General features: G+C 35.5%; 2 long non-coding RNA genes and 1 other non-coding gene across 4 annotated transcripts in view; 2 read left to right on the top strand and 1 right to left on the bottom strand.

Moving 5' to 3' along the window:
• The window catches only part of LOC140608583 (uncharacterized), a 1020376-nt gene that overhangs the window by 269787 nt on the left and 723993 nt on the right, over positions 1 to 26596 (bottom strand). The window lies entirely within an intron of this gene.
• LOC140609422 (uncharacterized) lies at positions 389 to 7610 on the top strand. The gene is made up of 3 exons (XR_012011254.1): positions 389 to 507; positions 3037 to 3150; positions 7444 to 7610. It is a non-coding gene; the product is annotated as an uncharacterized lncRNA (long non-coding RNA).
• Positions 17854 to 18048, top strand: LOC140609620 (U2 spliceosomal RNA). Its single transcript, XR_012011386.1, has one exon. It is a non-coding gene; the product is annotated as a U2 spliceosomal RNA (small nuclear RNA).

The following is a 26596-nucleotide window of genomic DNA, read 5'->3' as shown; positions in this document are numbered from 1 at the left end:
TGGGACAGGGATGAGTGAATACTTCCTATTGACCAGATGTGGCCCAGACAGAAAAATCCGAGTGGGGCTGGTAATGGCATGTCCTGTCCAACAGGGTCATGTGGGAAGTGAGGAGGACCTTAGCCGAAAGGCCTCAAAATCTCACGTTTGATGCCCAGTGGCTGTGGAGAGAGCCCCTAAAGGTAGCCAAATCAGAAGTGCTTCTGCCCACCTCAAGGAAGTGCTGGAGGGAAGCCCAGCAAGAAATACATGAACACAGAAAGAATTGGCTTCTCTTATCTATGAGGCCGACCCAGGGAAGCCACTTTAAATACATATAAGGCCCAAAAGTGTGAAAGTAGGCAGACACAAAGAAGCTGTACTATCCCCTTTTTTCTCCTTCTTCCCTAGATTTTACACCTGTCAAGGAGCTCATTGACTGCTGAAGAATGGAGATGAAGTCGGAGGAAGTCTGAAAGATGAAGTCTTTCTACTGCAAATGCTCAGCCTTTGAAAGGCATGAAAAGAGTAGGTGATTTCCTGCTTCTCAGATGTATGCATATATGATTTTGTCTTTCCGATTATAAATTTAATCCATGCCCCTTATATTAAATACAAAAAAGGAAAAAGATGGAGAAAAAATAGCATAAGTTATTATCCCTCCATAATGAAACATTTAGTGTATAAAATGAAATTTTAATTCTCCTACCTGTACAATTATGTATTTTGCTATTCTTCATTAAGAATTCAGAATGGAGCACCTGGGTGGCTCAGTTGGTTACGTACCTGCGTTAGCTCAGGTCATGATCCCAGGGTCCTGGGGTCAAGATCCCTGCATCGGGCTCCCTGCTCAGCAGAGAGCCTGCTTCTCCCTCTCCCTCTGCCTCTGCCCCTGCTTGTGATCATGTTCTCTCTCTCTAGCTCTCTAGCTCAAATAAATACATAAAAGCTTTAATGAAAAAAATTTAGAATAATAGTGAAGAGTATATGCCTTGGACTTTCAAAACTGAGCTCAGCCATTTAATAGATGTATGACATTAGGCAAGTTATTTAATTTCTCTATTCCCCAAATTTCTTACATATAAAATAAGGCTTAAAAAAAAACCTACATGATTGACTTGTTGTGAAGATTAGTATCAACAAATTATTGTAATGCATTTATTAAAGAACCTGATATATAATACATGATACGCACTGAAAATTAGTATTATTAAGAAATCATAAGAATTTCCCCACATTCTTAAGTACTTATGGACTATTGAAAACAGAAGGTGCTTGTAAAGGAGAGTATGTCTTAAATGTTCTTACCACACACACACACACACAAATAGTAATTATGTGACGTGATGGAGGTGTTAACTTTCTTGTAGTAATCACTTCAAAATATATGCTTATCAAATCGTCACATTGTACACATTAAATTTATAGAATGCTATATGTCAATTATACCTCAATAAAGCTGGAAAAAATACATAAAAAAGAAAGAAGAAAATGAAAAGTATAAGCCATCAACCAACCCTCATCTCTGAATATGGATTTACTATAATTTTCAAATTCTCTCATCTTGAAATTTCTGGTGTAATCTGTATGCTGCTTAATATTCTTGTATACACATTTTGTGCTCATCTCTGATTATTTCCTTTGAATAATTTACAATAAATAGAATTACTATGCCAAATGATAATATAATTTGCAAAAAATTAAGGAAATAATAGTGTTTTTCATCACTTTTTCCCTACATTTTGCAAAAAACCTGCCACATTGTAGTAGCTAAAAATATAATAACCTAATACATGAATTAATAAATGAACAAATGATTGAACGAATAAATGCCATAGATATAAAAATAAAGGATTACCTTTTCAAGACATTGCTGTTTATGCAATGTATGTTTCTATTCTTTGATATCCAGATGAAAAATAAATAATTATTATGGAATTTGGATCTGACTTGATTTTATACAAAATTTTGCTAAAATTTTTAAATTACATAGAGTACTTAGTAAGCTATCCATATCACAACAAATATAAAGTTCCATTTTAAGGAATCTTTAATTGGGCTAGTTCATGCAACATTAAACCTTACTGTAGAGGTTTCTGGAATTGGCTGGGTAATTCTGTTTACAGAAAAGGATGGAGCTTTGGTTTTGTTTCATTATAGAATTAGCAGTCTCGTTAATGAATAGGAAATTGTTCTTGCTCACATGAGTGTAAGCAGTATAAAATAAGAATGATTGCTTAGCTCAGAGGTTCCAAAACTTTTTTGCACATTAGCATTACTTTGGGATCTCGAAAAAATTTCTAAGCTCAGGTCTCACCCCAGACCAATTAAATCATAATCTCTCCCCCCAACCAATTATGTCATAAACTCGGAGGATGAGACAAAGACATTCATTTTTTGGTATTTACTTTTATTGAAGCCTTCAGCTGATTGCAGGCAAATTCGAGAATCAATGGCTTAGCATATGGCTCAAGTTTCTGGCTTACATTAGCAGTAAAAGTCGGCACTCTGCAGTAATTTTAATATTCCACCAAGCACTGCTAAAGCTTTATTTTCATGTCTACTAAATCTGCTAAGGAGAAAAATTTATCTTTGGAAATACCAATATACATATTTATTACACTTCTACAATTGCTCTACCGAGTGGTAAGAACATATTTATCTGTCATGGAAATAACCACATCTGAATAGACATGCAAATAGTATATTTACAACCATTTAGCCTCATGTTATAATACTGTTTAAATAAAATCCAGCAAGCAGTCCAGTTTACAAGGTTCTTTGATGTGATCTCAGATTACTTTTTTTAAAGAAATGTTTATATTTCCCCAAACTTCAAATTTTATCTCAGCAAAGGAGAACCTAAGCTTCTTTATAATTTTTTTATAATACCTATGCATCTCAATTTATCACTAAATCTTAAATAAAAAAAACACCAAAATCAAAAAGAAATAATATTCTCATATTTTCTCATCCTGTAGATACATTCTTAGATTTACAGATATCTCTAGGAAACAAAGAAAAGGCATAGACAATTATGTTTATTTATCTACACAGGAAGCATCTTTTGATAACCAACCTCCTCCATTTTCTGGATGCAATTTCATTTCCTTACAGAATCTAAATAAGAGTAAGTGAAGAGATAGGAAAAAGGCAATTCTGGTGAAAAAGGTGAGTGTTTTTTGTTTTTTGTTTTCTCTTGTTTGGCAAATGCTAAAGCTGACATCCTTGGGTGGTGTCAAAACTGGTTAAAGCTGATGCCTATCTTTTAGGGAACTATTGTTAATTTTTTCAAAGGTTCTCTGCTGGGCCCCTTTCTCTTCAGTTCCAATGATCTATGTGGAAATCTTTGATGACTTTTCTTAATCTATGGTCATTCATCTTTATGTTGAAGACCACCATCAATTACCAGGGGTTCGTAGAGATGAGAGCCAAGATGATCACATACACTCATGCCCCAAATTGGGCATGGATGTGTTTGGACCCTGAGAAAGATGTCCTATGAATTAGTAATCTCCGGGAATGTTGGTCGATGGCAACACATCATCCCATTCTCAGCACAAAAGCTAGTCAGCCAGCCCTTCTCTTACCCTCTAAGTTTCCATGGTGGTTATATCCTTGGCCTCTGTTCCTTGATAGAGAGGCAAGGAACGATTTCTGTAAACGATTTCCTTTGTAAAATTTGTGTATGGAGAAAAGTGATTTTTCCATCTCTTTGTGTCTTCCTCAATTTCTTTCAGAAGTGTTCTATAGTTTTGAGGGTATAGATCCTTTACATCTTTGGTGAGGTTTATTCCTAGGTATCTTATGCTTTTGGGTGCAATTGTAAATGGGATTGACTCCTTAATTTCTCTTTCTTCAGTCTCATTGTTAGTGTATAGAAATGCCACTGACTTCTGGGCATTGATTTTGTATCCTGCCACGCTACCGAATTGCTGTATGAGTTCTAGCAATCTTGGGGTGGAGACTTTTGGGTTTTCTATGTAGAGTATCATGTCATCGGCGAAGAGAGAGAGTTTGACTTCTTCTTTGCCAATTTGAATGCCTTTAATGTCTTTTTGTTGTCTGATTGCTGAGGCTAGGACTTCCAGTACTATGTTGAATAGCAATGTCAATGTTACCCAGGGCAATATACACGTTTAATGCAATCCCTATCAAAATACCATGGACTTTCTTCAGAGAGTTAGAACAAATTATTTTAAGATTTGTGTGGAATCAGAAAAGACCCCGAATAGCCAGGGGAATTTTAAAAAAGAAAACCATATCTGGGGGCATCACAATGCCAGATTTCAGGTTGTACTACAAAGCTGTGGTCATCAAGACAGTGTGGTACTGGCACAAAAACAGACACATAGATCAGTGGAACAGAATAGAGAATCCAGAAGTGGACCCTGAACTTTATGGGCAACTAATATTCGATAAAGGAGGAAAGACTATCCATTGGGAGAAAGACAGTCTCTTCAATAAATGGTGCTGGGAAAATTGGACATCCACATGCAGAAGAGAAAAGTGATTTTTATACACTCACTTGTATTAGGTACTTTGCATTTATTTTTTCCTGCTTCATTCAAAACTAAGACGAGTCTCCCTTTGTTTGTTTTGTTTCTTAAATGCCCAGAGAACAAACAGATGGTTGCTAGAGGGGAGGTGGGAAGGGGGATGGTTGAAATAGATTAAGGGGCTTAAGAGTACACTTATTGTGATGAGCACTGAGTAATGTATAGAATTGTTGAATCATTATATTGTTCACCTGAAACTAATGTAACACTGAATGTTAATTATACTTCAATAAAAAAGAGAAAAACAAAATTGAATCTCATTCTAATATCCATCTGGTTATATTTCTGTGTTTATGCACTCTCTCCTAAATCCTTTATTGAAACAAGGTATCAAAAAATATAAACCTATAGACTCCTGGGTGGTGGTTGAGCATCTGCCTTTGGCTCAGGGCAGGACCCCGGGGTCCTGGGATCGAGGCCCATGTCAGGCTCCTTGATAGGGAGTCTCCTTCTCCCTCTGCCTAATCTTCACCTTTCTCTCTCTGTGTCTCTCATGAATAAATAAATAAAATCTTTATATATATATATATACATATATATATATATATATATATATATATATATATATATATATACCTAAATAGTTACACTACATGTAGGTAGTGAAATCTGTAGCGTTAAACCAGTAAAAGCTTCTGATCTGTGTTGTTGAGGTCAGGAAGATTGACATATAATAATAAGTGCTTTAAAAAAGGAGAATGTACAGAATGTACAATATATTAAGGAAGTAGAGATGAAGGAATAGAAAATTCTTAAAAGAAGTTAAAGAAACATCAGGGTGGGAATAACACTTTAAGGAGTATGGTGATTTCATTGATATAGTTCAACTCACAGTGTTTGGAAACACATTCTCCTCTCCTAATGGCATGCTTCTGATTAGAACCTATTTACTGTAATAGCCCCAGATAAATCAACACAAGAGTTAAAAGTAATTAAAATGCCATTTTAAGATAGAATAACTCTTGTGACTACTTATCTTTAACCAGTCTCCTTAGAATAGTTTATAATGGAAATATAATTATAATATGTAGAAAGCAAAGAAACAAGTCTCCATTGTCAGTCACTCATATTGAAATCAATAACTACAGTATCATGTCTTAGTTCTAATTTAACTGGCCACTTACCATTTCATAACACATATCTGACACTGATACTATGATTGTCATATTTCTTGATCCTTTAAAATGTTAAGGTTCAATATTTGCATATGAAGTAATAGCTAAAATGTTTTAAAGGTTGCCAACTCAATGAATTTTTACACATATAAACCTGTTAGAATAATGGCTAACATTTACTGAGTGTTTTCTGCAGGCCAGGCACTATCTGAGGGATTTACATGCATGATCTCCTTCCATTTTTACATAACCCTATGGAGCTAGTTCTTAGAATCACACCCATTACATAAATTAACAAATGGAGGCCCAGAAGCATCAAAATTCCCCAAGGTCATAGACAATAAAGACCCAGATCCTAGCCACAGCAAGATAAGTTCAGTGCCATGTTCTTAACCACCACAACTTACTGCAACTGAGTTGGGTTTTCCCAACTTTAGCATGGGCATCTCCATTTAATCTTTAAATGGGATTTAAAGATGGGATCTTTACCTAATTAAATGTTAAATCTATATTGAATACATCCATTTGATATCATTGTTCCTTATTATGAAGTTAGAATTTTGTAGCCTGTTAGAAATAGACTATCTACAACATGGTCCTATGGATTATGTACATCCTTTCATAAAAAAAGAAATGGTAGTTATCTGTACATTGTTATCTGTATGGTATTTATCTACCTCTAGCTTCATGACATGTGCCAAGAAGTAAAAATATCTTTATAAAAAGTGCACCTGTTCAACGCATTTAAAGCATTCATAATACCACCTGCATTCATGATAAATGTACAATAAATGTACAATTTTGAAGAGACGGATGGATGGATGGATGGATGGATGAATAAATGAACGACTACCTTAAGCTGTAGAAAGTTCAACTAATATATTTAATGCATGAACATATATGCCTGTTTGTTTTTATGTGCTTTAATATTTTAACAGCTATAGGTGATATTCAATTTGTTCTTAATTATCCATCTAATGTAAAGATGCTCATTTGGCTTTAAAGGAAATGAATGTGGACCTAGTTCATAATTCCTTTCTTTAACACTCAGAGAATAGATTTCCCATTGCCTAGGATGCCAACTCTCAATAGGATAAGAGTTATCTCTGTTGAAAGAGAATAATCATGGTATATATGAACATTAACATGAGTGGAAAATTAAAAACAAACAAACAGCTGAAGAGCAGTGGGGAGATAAGAAATTTCAGTGTCAAGTACTGCTTCTCTCTGTAGTGGTTAAAATGCTCCCAGTTTATGTGAAATCTGTGATTGATTCTCTTTCACTTGGAAGAATTTTACTATACCCAAAGGGAGAACTATAAGATTACCACTCTTACTACAATCAAAACATCAGGAATGAAAATCCCACCCACTGGCGCAATAAATATTTTAATAATCTATAATATATCTAAATCAGTAATACTGCTGTAAGTTGTCACTGATAACAGAGCTATTTCAAGGTTTAATTTCAACACTGCTTATGGCCTAGCATTTTAAAGCAGACAACCAAGGATCTCTGACTCCTGCATCATTAAATACAGATTCAATTCCAGAAAGTACATTGCCATTATTTTACAATTGTGAACATATTTTAGCCAAAATGTGACATTATTGGGTATGAGTTTTGTGGTTTCTTATCCCTCTCACATGTTCTCTAAAAAGAATGGTACGTTATGATGATGACCACGAGGAATGATTTTGGTATATGTTTGTAAATCACTAACAAAATTATTGCTGCTTTGGTATGATGGTTCTGTTAAATTATAAAATAGGTTCATTTATTTTTCTAGGGACAACCAAATAAACAACTATAAAAATAAGAATGGGAGGAAGCAGGAATAGGAGTCTATAGCAAGATTCGGAAAACCTGAAATATGAGCCATCTACCAAAACATTTAAAAACAATCCCTTGAAGGCCACATTGAACAGCAGTAAACCAATGTTGTTCTGGAGAAATACAAGCTTAATAAATGCCATTTATATCATAATTTACTTGAATAAATACTTTTTCATTGTCTTCAGAACTGCATCCATCAAGTGTTATGTTAACAGAGCAAGTCAATATCTATCAACATTTATTGATGCTAGTATTGTGAAATGGTGAAACTACTTTTGTGTCAAAGAAGAACGACTGGGCAAAGATGAAAGTTTCTTGCCAAGGAATTATATGAGATCCGCATAGGCCAGTAGCTGACTGCAGCATTTTGAATATGCTTTTCTGGATGCTGAAGGTGTGAAAATGAGCCAGAGTGTGAAACATGCAGCCTTTGGCCAGGAGATTTCAATAGCAAGGATTCTGAAACATAAGAGCAAACTGTATGTATTCCATTGCTGGTGTTGATAGTGTTGAATATTCTCTACACATGAATGAAGGGGTAAAGAGCTGGTGTCCTAAATGTATTTGGATTCTTTCTCCGATAAGCTAACATTTAACTTGAACCTGACAAAGCAAATTATTCCAAATTCAGATGTCCCTTTCTACTTTAGAGAGGCACACAGAGATGTAGTAGCAACTAATGTTCATTTTGAGAATAGAACTGGCCACAGCTGTTCCAGTTAGACTTTTTTGGAAAAAAATAACATGAACTATACATAAAGGGACAAGCAAAATTTAACTGTTAGGTCTAAGAAATTCATAGCTGGCTGGTTCAGAGCCTAAAATAACCATTATATAGATTCTGGAAAATGACATTTCAAGTTGCATCATCTAAAATTTTTTTTGAAGATTTTATTTATTTATTCGTGAAAGACATAGAGAGAGAGGCAGAGACACAGGCAGAGGGAGAAGCAAGCTCTCTCTGGGGAGCCCAATGTGGAGCTTGATTCCCAGGACCCTGGGATCAAGACCTGAGCTGAAGGCAGATGCTCAACTGCTAAGCCACCCAGGTGTCCCGCATCATCTAAAATGTAAGCATTTTAAATTATCAAGAGCAGGGAAAAGGGAAACAAAATTGTAAATTAGAAATATAAAAACTCCACTGAGGAAAGACAAATATTACACAAATAATATCCTAAGATTCTTTTCTCCACTGGATCCCTTTCCAGCTTTAATAAGTAAACCAACATATGGTGCCATGTGTTTCAGATAGATTATCAGTGACAAACAAGAATTCAAAAAATCAATCTATCTGATGAGCCAACAGACTGATGTGTATAGGCCTCAACTACCACTTACAAAAAAGTAAGATATGTGTATGTAGAAAATATTAAACTGTGTATCTTCATAATGGAATCAAAATGAAAATTCATTATGTTGACTTTATCATATTAACTATAAGTTTTAAGAATTCCTATATCTGTCATTTAGATAGAATGAGTCATTTCACTCTGTCAAAAGCATATAAAACAATCTTATTCACTCACGGAGTTATGTAAGTAAGTGAAGGGTAAGTGAAGAAATACTAGGTGACTCCAACTATTACAATTACTGTTTCTTTTCTAATAATATAGACCTTCCTGAATGAAGCATATGTTAAATTCTTAACTGTAACCAATAATACTTAATCAAATCTCACCAACTGAAATAGTGTTTACCTGGCAATCTCAATGATCTAGACTAAAATTAAGATCAAGGAAGAACCTCTAAATAGCCAAATTGGTATCTTCAAGTTTGCTCCTGGAGAGCATTTTACCTTCTAAAAAAAGACTGACACCAGTGTTTCCAAGTTAACAGTAAATTAGAAACTTCTACTCTTAAAACTTCCTAAGAGCAGATTAAGAAAAAAAAAAAGACAAATTACACTTTGAAAACTAAGAATAAAGACACAGAAAATCAAATAACTAAGTAAATTAATTAATTAAAAAGTAAGAACCCTTTGTGGCCCACTAATATTATGGCTGCCCATGTCAATAGCCTTTGAGAACGTCTTTATAAAAAAGAAGAGCTTATTAGATATCAGAAGGAAGATTGCTTACTGATTATATATATACATTTATTTATTTAATAGTCTTTTCTTGAAATATTATGTGACAGGCACAGAATTATGTTGAAAAGGCCAGAACAATACAATCATTAAGCCCAGAGAGACTTAACATAAATCCTTGAAGAATCAACAACTGAGTAAGAAATTATAATGGTTTCCCACCACTCCTAGGAAAACAGAATGCAAACTCTTCAATTAGTGGTTTAGAAAGTAGAATCTCAGGATGGGGAAAGGTTCTTGGTCAGTGACTTTATTTTAACCTCTTACATTTATTCCCTCCTTCAGTTTCTCACCTTTCTATTACTGTTGGTAATCTGTAATCCACCCCAAATGGGTTCAGAATGCATCTCTGGCTCACACTGGCACAAAAAGCCTCCTCACGTTGTCTCTCTGGTAGAGCAGGCAGTTGGATCCCTAGGTCTGCAAGGAGGAAGTCGTGGCCAGCTATCAGGAAGGTCAGAGGCCTGTCCTGGCAGCACTGCACAAGAAGCAGGATCAAACCAGAGGAGCCCAAGGTGGTGGATGCCATGACTGGAAATCCCTGACCAAAACTGGAAGAAAAAGCAAGGAAATCCTGCTTCCCACTGCAAGTAGTAAATATTTCACCCCTTAGTTAACAATTGTCAATAAAATATAGAAACCTAACCACCATGGTGTGCAGCTCTCTTAGTGTCTAGAGCTTGCCTGTTCTCATCTCTTGAGAATGTAATTTTTTTTTAAGTAAGATTTTATTTATTTATTTATTTATTTATTTATTTATTTATTTATTTATTTGAGAGGATTTGAGAGGGAGAAGCAGACACCCCACTGAGCAGGTAGCCCGATGTGGGACCCAATCCTAGGACCCTGAGATCATGACATGAGCTGAAGGCAGATGCTTAGCTGACTGAGCCACCCAAGTGCCCCCAAATTTGAGTTTTTAAAAGTCTTTTTAAAACATTAATGGATGACTACTTGGAAAAACACATGATTGAACACACACAGATATTTAGTCCCAAAGACATATTCCTACGGCAGAAATTGTAGTTTGGTGCAGCAAGGAGATATAAATCCGAGCTTCCTATGATCCCTCCTCAGGTTTGATCATTTGTTAGGATGGCTCACAAAGCTCAGGAAAACATTTACATATGTTTCCTGGTTTATTATAATGGATAATGAACATGATAATATAGGATATTCATATGCTACAATATGAATGAGATATAGGATAATAAAGATGATAACCATTGAAGAAGTATGGAGGGTGAGGTCTGAAAGGATCCTCAAGCACAGGATTTTCTGTTTCTGTGAAACTGGAATGTGTCACTCTCACAGCACTTGGGTATATTCACCAATGGAGAAGTTCATCAGACCTCTTCGTTCAGGAGCTTTTATAAAGCTTAATATCCAACCCTTCTGCCTTCCTGGAAGGGGCACCATTTGGGTAAAAAATTCCAACCCTTTAATCTCTTGGTATTTTTGGTAGCCAGCCCCATCCTGAAGTTATTTGGGACCCCACTCTCAGTCCCCATTAACATAAACTGTTGACTTTCTTAGAAATAACAAGACATTCCTTTCACTCAGGATGTTCCAAGTGTTTAGGGAGCTCTGTGTCAGGAACCAGAGATAAAGAACAAATATATTTCTTTTTTTTAAGATTTTATTTATTTATTCATGAGAGACACACACACAGACAGAGAGAGAGGTAGAGACACAGGCAGAGGGAGAAGCAGGCTCCATGCAGGGAGCCCAATGTGGGACTTGATCCCAGGACTCCAGGATCCCTGCCCAAAGGCAGGTGTTAAACCGCTGAGCCACCCAGGGATCCCCATATATTTCTTATTATACCACAGACTGTTACACTATCTCATACACAAAATTAACCCAAAAAGGACCTTGCAAAGATCTAAAACTATAAAACATTTAAAAGAAAATATAAAAATATAAAAAAAACCTGTGACCTTGTATTCGGCAAAGATATTTTAGCACCATCTCTAATAGGAAAAAATAATAAATTGGACTTCATAAGATTACAAACGTTTGTACAATAAACACTATCCCCCCCCCAACCCTAAAATGAAAAGGTAAGACCCAACATGGGAGAAAATATTTCCAAACCATGAATGTTGTCAGGGGCTTTTATCCAGGATATAAAAATTCTTCTATATTAATAAGAAGACAAGCAACCCAGATTAAATATTGTATTTTAATAGAATTTACAACAAATGTGCTTGTGCTAACAAAAACATTTAAAATGCTAAACACTAGTCATTAGGGAAATGTAAGCTAAAACTGCAGTGATATTCCACTTCACCTACTAGAACTGATATAATCAACAAGGCAAGAGCTACTGAAGTCAAGGAGAAATAGAAATAGGATCTCTTAAATTGCTGGTGGAAATTCCAGCCATTTTGGAAAACATTTTATCCGTTCCATAAGAGTTAAAAATAAACTTAATATATGATAAAAAAAAAATCTCACCCCTAGGAATCTATCAGAGAGAAATAAAAATATATTCATCCATACAAAGACATGTATATGAATGCTCATAGCAGCATTATTCATAGTAAACCCAAACCAGAAACAATTCAAATGTCCAGCATTTGATGAATGGATAGACAAAATGTGGTACATCAAGCAATAAGATACTATTAAACAATTAAGAAGGAGTAAACTACTGATCCGTCATGTGAAATGTTGGGTCTGGGAGCAAATGGTCAAGAAAGAATTCTTGAGACATGTTTGGTGCAAAAAAAAAAGGTGATTTTATAAAAACACAGGGATAGGACCCATGGGAAGAAAGAACTGCACTGGGATTGTCAGGAGTAATGGATTATATACTTAGTGAGTCTCTAAGGGATTTGGAAGCAAGGTTCCAGGACCCTGAGGGGCTAGCTGTTGTTAGGATAAGGTCATTTACTACTACATAGTAAAAGCCTTAGTCATGACACCCTATAGATGTATGTCAGTGGGCTCTATGTTTAGTGGATGATTGTTTACCTATATGGGGATGGGTAGAAATAAAGGAAGTTACGAAAGGGATTTTCATATGTTAAAGAAGACTTATAGGATCCTGCAAGTTGAGTTAAATGTTACTTGTCTTTTGCCTCTAGCAAAGTATTAACATTAAGGCAGTTGAGCTCTTGAAGGAAGGTCACTCTGCTTGTTTCAAGTATTTGCCAATGGGCTGTAAGTTATAAGGAACTTAACATTTTTTTAAATATTTCGTTTGCCTTTGTTCTCCCCCCATCAATACAGACTACAACTACATGAATGAAATTTAAAAACATTGTTAAGTGAAAATGCTGGAAGCAAAAGATTTGATTATTTTATTATCCCATTTATATGAAATGTATAGGAAAGGCACTCTATATGCACAAAAGAAATTGGTGGTTGCCTGGCATTAGAGATGTGAATAGGGATTGGCCACAAATGGTCAGAAAATATATTTTGAGGGTGATGCTAATGTTATAAAACTAGATTGTGGTAATGGTTGTATAACTACATTACTAAGACCATTGAAGTGTACATGTTAAGTGGGTGAATATTTTATGGTATGTAATTTATACCTCAAAAAGCTGTTTAAAAAGACATATTCTGATATTTCATAATTAATTTTTTCTCAGAGTTTGAGAGCCCCATATTAATCCAATCACCATCTGGATTGGTTCTCTTTTAGCCCCAAAAGATTTCAGGAACTTGTTGCTTTACTTCACAGTTTCTGTTCAATCTCCATGTGGAAATTACCACTACAAAAGTTCCCAGGCAGAAGCAATCTGCTAGAAATATGCAAAAAAATTATCAAGGGAATAAGAGTTCTGTTTTTGTTTTTTCTTTTTCTCAAAGGTTTACTTAGAGGTCTTCCTAGTTTGGGTTTACATTCTGAAACACATGCTGTTTCTTCAGTTGATGGACATCATGAATGATTTCACTTTCAGAGATCCAAACCCCAGCATACAAAAATTGTCTTTTCCCTCAGTTTAAGCCCCAAATATGAGAGCACAAGTTATCTCTGGTAGGAGAGTGATTTCCTTCCTCACAAGGATACAGACTTATACATCAAGTAAGCAGGAAACGTGCATTGGTATTTCAGAGGATGCTCAGTGAGACTTACCTTTATCAGTGGACAATAACACAGAGTCATGAAAATCAAGTGGAAGTAGCCTGGCCAGGCTGGAGTAGTGGAAGAGGGCACTCTCAGCCAAGGAGATAAGCAGACAGCATGAATGAAAGATTAGTGGAGTCGCTTCCTTTTTTAAAAAACAAGATGTTCAATAAATATTTGTTATAATGAAGTGCATTTAGTGAAGGAGGTATCTAATGTGGCTAGGATATGAGGCATCATTGAATGACTAATAAAAATAATGATCGATGGGCTGGAGTTAGACTGTAAAGGTCTTGTATATATTCAGAAATGTAGACTTTATTCTTTAGTTGATGGTAAAAAATAAGAATTTTTAATGTTTTGTTTTGTTTTAAATAGATAAATGGCAATTGACTTCCCGTTACAGAAAACTCACTTTAGAGGTTCTTTAGGGAAATTTTGGCATGGGAGAATCATGGCAGTCTAGAAGGCTAGGAGGTTGTTGGTATGCTGCCCATATTATTATGGCCTATATTAAACAAAGTTTACGAAGAAGAGTAGAGATAATAGCCACTACTATTTTAAAAGTATACAAAAGCATTCAGAATGCATTATTTAAGAAAGCAAAAATACCCTCGATTTGAAATATTTCTGTAGTATTTTTATAATAATTTTTTAATGAAAGGACTTTAATCTTAAATTTTTATACCTTTTGGTGAAAAATTCCTTTTTATTTGTTTGCTTGGCATTCAAAACATAAAATTAAATAGGATTGACATACACAAACACATGATATGTATACAAACATGGAAATAATAGATAAATCTGAGAAAACAGAAATAAAAGTAGAGAAATATGCAAGACTTAAATAATAAATGATAAGTATCTTTATCCAGGTTGACTTTATAAGATATAGATTCTGTGGGTTTCTGAGCAATGTTATAATTAACATTTAGTAATTATTATGTTTTGACATGGTTTATTCTATCATATGTCTGTCCTCCAGGAGCCTACAGAATATTGCTAGAGGCCAGGAAGAAAGGGCTCCTATAGAGAGAGAGCCAGCTCCATCTCATTCAAGCCATTTTAGCACTCAATAATTTCCCAGGGTGGCCATAGACTGTTGCCTGCTTGCGAATTTTTAGCAACTTACATTGCTTCTAAATTAAATGATGGCAGCAGGAGCATTCATATGATTTGGATTATTGCTTCCTGCAAGATGAGCCGACTTTATGTTCCATCAATAAGAGATCTTTCCTTGTGGCTCTCTTTAGAAAGTATCATAAAGCTCATCTAGTTGAAGTTGGATGTTGGGATACTATAAATGCCTAAACAGAATTCCTTTTATTGGCCACAGAACATCCATCTTCTCTGGCCTTGTCCCATTTTTTGACCAAAGCTACAGGTTTACCAGTCGGCTCTCTTATAAAGCCACAGCACTAGTCAAAATGTAATGAAACCAGAGAAGATGGATGGTTCAATGATCCATCTAGCCTATGCTATTAGGAGATGTGCGAGTCCATATCTCCAGAACAATCGGTTCCTTGAATCAAGAGTCAATGTTTTTTATTTCCTGGTTGGCATGCCCAGCACCTAGCATGTGCATGGTATATGGAAAGCCCTCCCTGAGTGAATGAATGATTGGTCATCGTACCACCATTTATATATAAAATATACCATATATTTTATGCAAAGTCAGTTATTTATACAAAATTTCAATGTACCATTTTGTTACAATCTCCAATAAATATTTAAATATAGCCTTGTGGTACAATATGTAGATAGAATGTGGGGACCAAGGGTTGTATTGCTCTTTTATCAGTTGATAATTTTTCACTGAGGGGGAAGTTCTACAAATAAAGATGATTTATGGACGTAGTTGGGTTAGTTCTTAAAACCAGAAACAAAATAGGCCTTTTTCCCATAGAAATGTAGTACCCCAAAGCATAGAATATTCCTTCTGATGTAGTTTACAAAGAACTTTTAATGATTACTTTCTAATCAGATTTCTAAATTTATGCTGAAACAGGTAATCAGTAAGTTCTCTGATGTACCTGAACTGTGAGCATCGTGTCATGGATAGTCATTTTAGTAAAAAATTAGAGTCCAAGTATAATTTCTATGGTTCTTGCCATCTCACTCTGCATTTGTGCTATAAATTGCTCACTCTCATTTCAGCTTTCTTTTGATTTCCTTTTTACTTTTTGGCCCAGACAGAAGTCTTAGTTTCTGTAAGACATTCGCATTTGATAGTTTCTGGTTCTGTGATGACATATGTCTTTATTTTGTTTGAACTTCAGAGCAAATTCTGGCTTCTGGATTTGGAATATGAGCAAATGAATTGTTCTTAAGTCCAGCAGCAGCGCAGTTCAGAACAAGAATGTGGCTGCCTGGCCTGTGTCTCTGTTTTTTATTGACTAGTCCATTATGTATGAGGACATGTCCCGCTTTTGTTAACCATTCTGCTTACTCTTGCTAAATATCACACTCTTAAAAGGCCGTTGGAATCATAAACAACCTAAAACTGTTGAGATTTGTGACTGTCGTCCTTCTGGTTAGAGCTGCACATAGATCGTGCAACCGTAGCAGAGATGCATCTATAATAGCTGTCAGCTAGAATGGTCATTAAGCGCTGTCTGCAGTCAAGAGTCCTGTGCCAGATGGCACCTCAGGAACACTAGACAGACATGCAAAGCTGCCAAGATTCGTACTGTGCCCTCTGAACTTAGAGCTGGTGGGAGAATGAAATAAAGTAAAAGGATTCAAGAGAATAAACCTCTCAGCAGTAGCTTCTTAGTCTCAGGATCCTTTGTTTATATACAAAGAAACGTATACTGCTTATTAATAGTATACAGAACATCACTTACTTTTCTAAAATATGTATTTCATTGTGATACTGTACTCCAAATGATTTTTTTCTGTCTTTTGTATCATGTCAAGAAGGTATTTCAACCAAATTCTGATCAATGTTGTTGTTGTTGTTGTTTTTAAATGTTCTCCTTTCTTTTATAACCTTATATCTGGAAATCGTACCAGGCATGAATTTGCAATCTAATTTTCTTTTAATAGCTGCTAATGATTTCAGAGCCACTTATTGTATATCTATTTTCATCTTTTGAGATTCCATATTTATTACACTAGACTGTCCTACATATTTGGGTCTCTTTCTTGAATATCAATATGAATCAGAGGATACAGTGTTATTTGCATAATCAGAGGATACAGTGTCATTTGCATACTAGTAGCGCACTGTTTTAATTGTTATCCTTTTGAGGTACGTTACAAAATTAGGTAGAAAAAATTTTTCTCCTTTTTTAAATAAACTCATTTTAGCTTTATCTACCTATGAATTCCTTCAAATACGTTTTTATTTTGTCAATTTCTTTAAAAAAATTAGCTCATTTGAATAGTGATAGACATTACGTTAAATGAGCACACCCATTTTGTGATATTGGAAGGAAACAAAGAAACTTGCTAATTGAGGGCATAACTATTTTACAACATGTATTTAGATTATAGTCTGCCTGGAAATCAATTTCTTTTTGATGATGCACATATGTTTAATTTAACAGACACAACAGTTGGACATACCATTGCCTAAAGCTTACAAAGGTAGAACTATCATAAAGGAGCTCTAAGGAGGGGGAGTTTACCTACTGCACTCTGCCTCTACCACCCTTCCCTAAAAAAGACACAATGGCAAGACGCTGGATACCGTGGCCTTACAAGATAGCTGTCAATCCTCAAGGGGATGCTTAAGACTTTCAATGGGGCATTTGGGAAGGTGTCAGGCAGTTGGAATCATGAAGGAATAAATTGCTTTGGAGAGTTGTGGTGATTTGGAGGGATGCTTAATAAAAGTAGTTTTGGGGTTGGGGTGATAAAATCAGAGTGCCGAGGAGATGGGTTACATGTAGAACCCAACGGTAGCTATTTCCTTGTCCGAGATCAAAATACCTAGTAGCCATGCTATTGAGATTTAAAGGAAATTCCAAGATAATGACTGGTTGTTGAACAAATTAATAAATGAATCAATGAACTTCAACTTGTCTTCCAATTTCTTTCTGAAATTAACATAAAACCTCTTATGTTTTACATGGGTGGTAATCCTGGAGACACTGAAGGGATATACCACATTAAGGTGAAGGAACAATTGTCTCATTTCACTCCAAAGTAATGGGGTCTTACTTAAAGTTTCTGAAAGTTACCAATGGATCGCTTCTCGGCCTTTTGGCTAAGATCAAGTGTAGTATCTGAAAGTTACCAATGGTAGGGAAAGGAAGGTCAAGAGGGAACTAGCTTTTCCTGTGCTTTTCACATCAGAAGACACAATCAAAATTATTTTTCATCATACAGCAAATATTTATAGACTTGTTATGAGTGCTGGGGATACAGAGAAAGCAAAAATAAAAACAAATTTAAAAAAAGCTCTCCTCTTGGAATTAATATGCCACAGTAGGGAAGACTGAAAATAAACAGAATTAATCAGTAAAATATATAATGCATCACTAGAAAACTGATATGGAGAAAAATAAAACAAGGCAAAGGGATAAGAAATGCTGAGAAAGTAAGAGAAAATGAGGTCAGAGAGTGAACAGGCTGCAGATTAGTTGGCAAATGACTAAATGACTAGTGGTTTTTACGCTGAGGGAGTCATAAACCCATGGAAAGTTTTGAGCAGGAAAGGGTAATGATCTGAATTTTGTTTTAAAGATCTTATTTATGAAAAAAAAAAGATTTTATTTATGTATTCATGAGAGACACAGAGAAAGAGGCAGAGACACAAATAGAGGGAGAAGCAGGCTCCCTGCGGGTAGCCTGATGCAGGACTCCATCCCAGGATCTCAGGATCACCACCTGAGTTGAGTCAAAGGCAGATGCTCAAACACTGAGGCACCCAGGTATCCCCTGAATTTTTTTTTTTAGAAATTTATTTATTTTAGAGAGCACACTAGTGCAGGGAGGAGCAGAAAGAGAGAAACTTTTAGCAAACTCCTTGCTGAGCTCAGATCTCTATACGGGGTAGGACATGAGACTGATATCATGACCCTGAAATCATGACCTGAGCCAAAACCAAGAGCTGAATGCTTAACCAAATGGGCCACTCAGGAACATACCTGAATTTAGTTTTAAAATGATGATTCATTGGATGGAACTGGAGGGTACTATGTTGAGTCAAATGAGTCACTCGGAGAAAGACAATTATAAAATGGTTTTACTCATATCTGGAATATAGGAAATAATGAAAGGGACTGTAAAGGAAGGGAGGAAGCTGAGTGGGGAAAAATTAGAGAGGAAGACAAACCTGAGAGACCCCTAACTCTGGGAAACAAAGGGTTGAGGAAGCAGAGGTGGGTGGGTGAATGAGGTAAAATTGGGTGACGGGCACTGAGGAGGGCACTTGATGGGATGAGCACTGGGTGTTATGCTACATGTTGGCAAATTGCATTTAAGTAAAATTTTTAGAAATTTTTAAAAATTTAAAAAAATAATAAAATGATCGTTCTGACTGCTTGGCTAAAATTAGACAGTAGGGGGCATGGGTGGAATCAGGAAATTGGTCAGAAAGGAATTGTAATGTAAGCAGCAAAGTTGTCGAGGCTTAGACCAAGGCTGGGAGCAGGACAGGTGGTGAGAAGTCATGAGAATTTGCATGTTTTGAAAGTAGAGCTGAGAAAATTTGGTGAAACATCATACATGAGGTGTATAAATCAAAGGCTTTAAGCTAGAGCAATGGGATTGGAATTGGCTGAGACAGGGGAAAGCTTGAAAAGCAACTGGTTTGTTTGAGAGTAGGAATCAGAAGACTGGTTTCAGATAAGTTAGATTTTAGCTGCCTCTTTGAGGTAGAGATTTTGTACAGATGCTTTTGATATCTGAGTCTGGTTTGGTAGGGGAGGTCCTGGATGGAAACGTAAATCGGAGTTATAATGCCATGGGACAAGATAAAGTCATCAAAGGAGTAACTGTAGATAGAAATGAGGACTAAGAAATGATCCAGTGACACTTTATAATATGTGGTCGGAGAATGGAGTAGATCTAACAAAAGAAGCTGAGAAGGAACATTAGCAGGGTGGGGCAGGGTCAGGACAGTAAGAGGTTAAGGAACCCAAGTAAATGAGCATTCCTCGTACTAAGCAGTGCTGAGGGACAGGTAAGATGAAAACTGAGAATTTACTAACAATAATAACAGTTATTATTACTTACAATAATAACAATGGAGAGCAGCATTGCCTCTTTTATGCTTTATTAGCAGAGTGGTTCAGAGAATGGAGAACACTTAGAAATAATGATTATAAACAATCGTTCTGAAGAATTTTGATATGGGGTACTGCCTAGGAGGTAGTGGAGCTTACAAATACTTCCAGTTTTGTTTATCTGGGGTTTTTAAAATTATTTTTTTTTAAGACAAGAGAAATAGTACATTGCTATGTTAATAAAATGATCCAGTATGAATGAAAAAATAGATTATGTGGAGAGTGGGGTGAGGGGTAGGGTTGAGTAGTGATTTCTGTAGATTAGAGGTAGGAATTCCCCAAAGTGGGAATTTAGCAAACAGTAGGAATCAGAAACCTACATATTTAAGCTGCTGTTTGAACCCTACAAAGGAAAGGAAGACATTTATCATTTATTTAAAATATGTTATTAAAAAAGTAAATGTATTTAAGTTTTTATTTAAGTTCCAGTTAACATACACTTTAATATTAGTTTCAGACGTACACTATAGTGATTCAACACTTCCATTTATTACCCAGTGCTCATCATAACAAATGCATGCCTCAGGCCCATCACCTATTTAACCCATCCACCCATCTCCCCCTGGTACCATCAGTTGGTTCTCTATAGTTAAAAGTCTGTTTCTTGGTTTGTCTTTTTATCTCTGGAAAGGAAGAAGTTTAAACGCGTCAAATAGACTAGTATTTTATTTTGTACTTTGCATCTCTAGTCACTGGAGGCATTTACTGCATTTCCTTTTTTGTGCTATTTTCATCAGATTTGATATCAGAGTGATGCTCGACTTATAAAGTCAGTTTGCAACCTGTCCAAATTTTTCTCTTGTTGAAGAATTATTTCTATTATCACAGCAACAGATAGAAATGAGTTTATATGTGGGAGAGGAGAAAGTTTCCTTAATCAGTTGAATCAGAAGAAGGATTATCCTTGAGAAAAACTGAGATATAATCTAGATAACTACTCTGTGCTCATTAAGTACTGATATGCTAAAAGGGTGTCCACCACTTGGACACTGCCTTTTCACTCTTTTTGTGTTCAGATAGCTAAAAATGCTGGTCTATCTTACCCTGGTCAGTCATAGTGATTAGGCCAGAGAACACTCACTCAAGCTGAATCAAAATTTCTATCTTGGGAATTAGGAAATTACACTTATTCTAGTATTGGCCAGTCTCTTAAATAATAACGTAACAGCTTGGAAAATGTGGAATAGCCATGTGTTATGGCATTTGAACTGTTCAAGCAAAAAAAAAAAAATCCATCCAGAAGTACATGGGAGATTATAGAACTATTAGGGAGTCAGAGTTGAAAGATGCAAAGAAAACTCATAAATGTAGAGAACATGTGATTCCCGTGACTGCCCATCGCTGTGTTCAGGCACATTTCTCAAGCCTGATCTAGTGTTCTACAAGGTATTTCGTATCATCATGGAATTAAGAAAGGAGTGGGAAACTGTGGCTAATGAGACAACACACTCATGCAGTAAGGGAAATTTTCAATAACACTGACATGGAAAGTAGAGGTACATAGATGGGAGGTCAAGTTTCAGTTGTGCCCAGAATTGGAAAGTTTTCAGTCAGGAAGTTGAGGACATAGGGGGTTTCCAGAGAGTAGTTAGGAGAATCCAAAAAGTGGCTGATGCTGGGGAAATACTGAGAAAAGAGAACCACAGAGAAGCCCTGGTGATTCAGTACTAGATTAGATGGAAGACAGGATGGTATTTTGGTGGGTAATGAATAGTAACAGATAATAAAAGCATGAACTTGCTAATTTTACAGTGGAACTGTTATAATTTTGTACTATTAGCAGAGTCTGACAATTATTGTGTAGTATAGTATTGTTAAAATTGGTCTCCCACGGTGTCCTAAGGAAATATCAGGCCCTTTAGTCTCCCTTACACTCACTTTCTGATTTCTGATGGAATAGCTTTGGGGGCAAAAACCAGAGGAAAAAAAAAAAAGAAAAAACAAAACAAAACAAACAAACAAATAAACAAAACAAAGACCAGAGTTTTAAAGGGTTCTAAAGGTTCTAAAGGATGGAAGGCTGAGCTCCAGTAATGGATGTGACTCCTCTCCAGAGGATTTCTCTAGTAAGTCAAAGCCAAATACCTAAAATAAACTCAATCTTGCAGAATTATTCAATCCACATTCTGAAATTTTTCACCTATGAACAGCTATGAGTTAGGAGAAACAGCCATTGATGTCTATTGCTGTTTGCTTGTATATTTACTATATCTAATAAAAAAGCTCTTCTTCCATTTTTATAGCCCAATATCAAGTATTAGGATGACCCATGGGAGTGAGCAAAAAAGAAATAAAATAGACTTTCTAAAGTAAATTGTTCCTCTAAATCATCCTTAGTAATTACCCTAGGGCAATTCATTTGGCATTTAATTAATTATTCAATATTTTATTTCAAGATCAAGCTTTGGACAATATAGCTTTGGGACCAAAAGAACTGGTATAACTTGCAACTCTGCCTTTTACTCTATAGTAAATGATAGAGGCCTTAGAAACTCAGGGTCATCATCTGTTAAAGAAGGTCATTTTCTATCTCACAGATTTTTTTCTCTGCAATCAATTCTCATACATATAATACACCTGACAAAGTGTCATCACCCAGAGTGACCTCTGATTAAATATTTGGTTCCTTTTCTCACTTCTTAAACAGCAGCCAGTGGTCATGGGTACCACAGACATTTCATTATGGGTAGGGCTGACCGCTGCTATGCCCACACTATTTAGAGTGGTCAATCATTTTGAGAAGAGATAAGTGTTATGTACCCATTTATTTGAACTTTCAGTATTTATAATGCTTGGGAGACAGATGATACTGTAGAAAGGAAAATAATTATCTTTATTTTTTCATCACAGTTCAAAAATCCCTAAAGTCATTCCTCGTTTCCTTGAACAAGAACATGTTATTATGCCTATTCTTTTAAAGATATTCCAAAGCTTAGAGATTCTCTTTCAGTGAGCACACTCCAACTTGTTAATTATGTGCTTCTTGTTCTTGCAGTTATTTTTAATATTTTTCTAACAGCTGACTATTCAAATATATCTCACTCTCTTGGTATAGTTATTAAAAGAAAATAATCTGAGATTATGATCACAGATACATATGAACTAGGAACTGAAAGACATGGCAAATATAATTGGCAAGACATTTGCCTCACCTTTTCACAAATCAAAAAAGCCATGCTTATTGCTCCTAAATTGACTTAGTTCCATATTAAAATCAGAGAAAGTAACCAAGTCAGGTTTCCTTTTCATTATGCAATGCTCAATGATGTTTTACAAATCTGAAAGCTTTACCTTTTTGTACATTTGCTATATGAATTAAACATTAACAAGAAAAAAAAATTAGCTTAAAGCCTAGAAAAAGGTCAATATATTCTCCAGGGAAAACTGAAGGTTATCTTATATTTCTATAGCTCTCTAATTCACCACTTAAGCAATGCAGATGGAATATTGACACAGCCATGTAGGAAGAAGTCAAGAGCAGTTCTCCTTAATCTCTTAATATGAATTCCCCCAATCTTAACCTTATTGTTAGGATTTAGGCCCTTTGACAGCACCTTTTACAAAGTGTTGTTTTACGTATTTTTTGAGTAGATAATTCCATTATGTTTTACTCATTGATGAACATTTTAACCACAGTTACAAATAACTAAGACTGTAGCTTCACTTTTGCATTCATAAATTGCACTAGACTGACTTGCATTTCTAAAGTCCAGGTTCGAAAGATGGATATAAAATTAATCTTAGCACCTATGACAGAAATTAAACTACCAGAACAGTAAAATGATTCCTTTTTGTCAAAATAACATGTGTAGAAAAACCATCTGAGGAAAATCCATATTTGAAAACTCGAAGAGAAGTTTGTAATATTATTAGGCTAATGACTTCTTTCAATATTTGAATTTTAAAGCCATGAGTATAAAAGGATGACTCATAGGTTTGAAAATGGCTTGTGCTTTCACTCTACTCAGAATTGGCACTGAAACAAAGTGGCAAAAATGTCTAACATTTCAGGCTATTATCTCTTCAAAAATCTTAATAAAATTGACTCATAGGAGATATTTTCTTTGTAAACATTATGTAGCTACTTTTTTCTATTAAACATGATAGCAAATATGGGTTGTCATAACTAGGTCATTACATTTTTGGCCAATTATAAAATGTTAGTAGTTAGTACTTTTTCTCTGATACTTTCCTAATTCACTGAACCATTCAGAATATAAAATTTGAATTAATTAAACACACAATTAATGAACCAGACAATTCAATGAGAAGTTTATAACCATACGGTATCTCCAACTTTCCCACTTAAGGTCATATCTCCCATTAGTCATTGATAAGAAAATAACCTTGGTGGGGGGTGGGGGGCTGCCTGGGTAGCTCAGCTGGTTGAGCGTCCAACTCTTGATTTTGGCTTGGGTCAGATCTCCAAGTCCTGGGATCTGTCCTGAGTGAAGCACTGCACCTGGCTCCACTCCCAGGACAAAATCTGCTTGTCCCTCTCCCTCTGCTCCTCCCCCTACTTGTTTTCACTTTCTCTCTCTCTCTCTCTCTCTCTCTCTCTCTCTCTCTCTCATTCTCTCTCTCTCAAATAAATAAATAAATGAAGCCTTAAAAAAAAGAAAAAAGAAAAAAACCTTGGTAGTAAGGAGATGATATGTTTAATGATCTCAACTGAGTGCCTTTTTGAAAAGATAAACACACTGGGAAAACATCTTAAAATGTACTACGGACGAGACATTTTGGTTCAGAGACTGTAGAATTTAATCCATAGGATGATAGAAAATTGCGATTAAAAGGAAGAAATAGGTCATATAATGAAATAATACTTAGAATTTCCAAAGAGGCAAAGATTATTACTACTTACATTATAGTCCCTGTGTTTCCAAACATACTACACTCAATGATAACAAAAGAAGAAAATTAGACCCAGACCCTTTCACATGTACTGAATTGTTGATGTTAAGAGTAATTAGTATCAAAAAATCTGCTCAGAGTCTTGAATTCTAAGCTAAACAACAGTAAAGTAATTGGATTGGATGTAGAGCTTTCAACCAGAGGGAAATGTATTTCTGAAGAAGAACATTGTACAAACTGAAAATAAAAAACAATTAGATACGTCAAAACACAAGACACTTAACACAAACATGCCAGATTGTTTTTATTCAGTTAGATATTTCATACCTAGTAAACATGCTGGTTTACTAAATGCTGTACTTTTGAATCGACTGATGTAAATAAAATTTCATGATGTTCAGTAGTCATGATTTGCAATAAAATAATGATTAAAGTAGTAAGTGTATATAAACAATATTAAAGGAGCAACTCTGGTTCTATATCAGAGTTTGAACCAGGTAATCATTTCTAGTCAACTTAAAATTCCATTGGATGTAAAATATGTTTTAAAAAAGCAAGAAAAAAGAAAGCCATGAGAGTACTGGAAAATAAAAAAAAGGGTGCATTCTGAGGAATTCAAAGTTGGGGGAATTTCTATAAGATAAAAATAAAATGGTATGATATCATTGGGTAAAAAAGCAAAGGGAATCACATCCAGCAAACCTACAGCATGGTTCAGTCTTCGCTGCTATGAACATGGAGGTGGTTTTTGGCTTGGCCAGGGTAGCTCTAGCTTTATCTCTAGTGAAGCTTGGGTTTCTGATTTTTTTTTTATTCTTGGCTAAAATAAGTGCAATTAAATTTATGATTTGATTTTTAAGATATGAAACTTTATAGGGGATGCCAGGGACTGGTCTGCAACCCGCCTAAACCATCTGATAAGCCTTGATCGATTCTTTAAAGGATCTTAAATACTGTGGTCCTTTATTGGAATTCTTCCAAAGGCAAGATTCCTCACAAGGAACTTGATGGGTTCAAGTCAAGAGAGGCAATATGGTCCTGGGTGTGCAAAAGAAATGGCCCTCGGTGTGTCACATTGTGGAACGTCTTTAGGAAGTCCAATGCCTGCTTGCGTTGTTTTTTTCTTGCTGAATCCAATCCTTTGTGTTTAAATAAAAGCCCTATGTGAAAATACTCTGCAGAGTCTGGTGACTACTTTCCAAGAGTAGAGAAAATAATCAAGCTGCACAAAGGAGAAACTGTAGGTTTTAAAAATTAACTGATGCCTGGATCTCATTCCCAAGATTCTTTAATTGGCTTGGTGTAGAACCTGGATCTCAGGAGGTTTAGAAGCACCAGAGGTGATTCTACTATGGTGTTTATGGCTGAGAACCACTGGTCTGAACAAAGATCAGAGGTATTCATAAGGGGAATCTTCAGGAAAATAAAGATAATTAATAAAAAAATAGCATTTGGTAAAGCTGGAACATCAGACTCTTCCCTGCCCCAGCTCTATGGAAAGGTGAAAATCTTGAGCTTCTTTCTGGTCTAGGCAGTGTGTTCTTTTTGTTTGTTTTTCACAGACTACAGCATCTGAGAAAAATCCTGCTCTTGCTCTTGAATATTACCAGTGGATAAATAACTGTTAGATAACAGAAAATTGTGTGTCTAGAAACTGTTTCAGAATGTAGCTTCATAAAAGATGCTGTTTTAGATGAAAAAGAATCCATACTCTAGCAAGCTTCATCAATGCAGTGCATAGCATCTCAGTACTTTTGGACTAAATGGGATCAAAGAGATAATTTATACCATTTTCTCATTATAATTAATGTGCCCAATAAAGAGTCCCTTACCTAAGGAACCAAAA

The sequence above is a fragment of the Canis lupus genome, chromosome 18 (genome assembly GCF_048164855.1).
Source record: "Canis lupus baileyi chromosome 18, mCanLup2.hap1, whole genome shotgun sequence".
NCBI lineage: Eukaryota > Metazoa > Chordata > Mammalia > Carnivora > Canidae > Canis > Canis lupus.
This window is presented reverse-complemented; position numbering and strand designations above follow the sequence as displayed.